Source organism: Octopus bimaculoides, chromosome 15 (genome assembly GCF_001194135.2).
Source record: "Octopus bimaculoides isolate UCB-OBI-ISO-001 chromosome 15, ASM119413v2, whole genome shotgun sequence".
NCBI lineage: Eukaryota > Metazoa > Mollusca > Cephalopoda > Octopoda > Octopodidae > Octopus > Octopus bimaculoides.
The window spans coordinates 35254582-35256338 of NC_068995.1; positions in this window are offsets into that span (position 1 = coordinate 35254582).

The window sequence follows — 1757 nt, forward strand, 5'->3', positions numbered from 1 at the left end:
GGTGCCTTAGGTATAATAAAAAAATATTCAGACAAATACATAACAAAAACACCAGGACTTACAAATATATATAACATACAGAAAATTGCACTACTGGGTACTGCACACATTCTACGCAAAACACTTTCAATACAGTAAACATAAGAGCACCACAGCAAACCACAGCACATACCCAAGGCGCACAGAGCTGCGCTCGGTAGTGAAGTGAAAGCACGTTATAAAAATAAAACTACTGAATAATAATAATAATAATAATAATAATAATAATAATAATAATAATAATAAATTCTCTGATGCAGTACCAGGCAGTGGCCTTCATGACTTCTCATCTTAACTGATTGGAAGTGTTATGTACATTGTTTTGTCTTGGTAGAAAAGTTGGGCTACAGCAAATATTCTGCTAAATGCCACATATTTGTTTGTCATTTATTTGGCCTTAACTAGTTGAGCATATCTTTTAGTGGCCGAGGATTTGTGCAACTCTGATCACGAGCAGAAGTAGTGGGGAGCATCATAGCCATGTGTTGAAAGGTATTCTTTGGGGTTTGGATAATTCACCTTTGGAAAACCTGGGTGATTCGTTCGACATATTTAAACAACCCTTAATCAGGGACCTTTAAGCGGATGGGCAATACTTGCATATGAGAACGTTTCTCTAAAAGGAATGGAGAAACTTTCAAAATACAAAGACCTGGAAATAGAGGTAACTGGAATGTGGAATCTAAAAACAAAGACAATTCCTATCATAATAAGCGCATTAGGTATAATAAAAAAAAATATTCAGACAAATACATAACAAAAACACCAGGACTTACAAATATATATAACATACAAATAAATTGCACTACTGGGCACAACACACATCTTACGCACAGCACTTTCAATGCAGTAACCATAAGAGTATCACAGCAAACCACAGCACATACCCAAGGCACACAGAGCTGCCCTCGGTAGTGAAGTGAAAATACGCTATAAAAATAAAACTACTGAATAATAATAATAATAATAATAATAATAATAATAATAATAATAATAATAATAATAATAATAATAATAATAATAATAATAATAAAAATAATAATAATAAAAATAATAATATAATAACAATAATAATAATATAATAATAATAAAAATAGTAATATAATAATAATAATAACACACAGATAGAGAAATTAAGACAAATAGACCAGATATAGTTGTCAAAGTTCATGAAGAAAAAAATGCTTTCTAATTGATGTATCAACACAAGCAGATGACAACGTTTCCCTAAAAGAAAAACTTTCAAAATACAAAGACCTGTAAATAGAGGTAACTTGAATGTGGAATCTAAAAACAGAAACAATTCCTATCATAGTAGGTGCCTTAGGTATAATAAAAATATTCAGACAAATACATAACGAAAACACCAGGACTTAAAATATATATAACATACAGAAAATTGCACTACTGGGCACTGCACACATCCTACGCAAAGTACTTTCAATACATTAACCATAAGAGCATCACAGCAAACCACAGCACATACCCAAGGCACACAGAGCTGCCCTCGGTAGTGAAGTGAATGAGCGCTATAAAAATAAAACTACTGAATAATAATAATAATAATAATAATAATAATAATAATAATAATAATAATAATAATAATAATAATAATAATAATAATAATAATAAAAAAAATAATAATAATAAAAATAATAATATAATAACAATAATAATAATATAGTAATAATAAAAATGATATAATAATAATTATAATA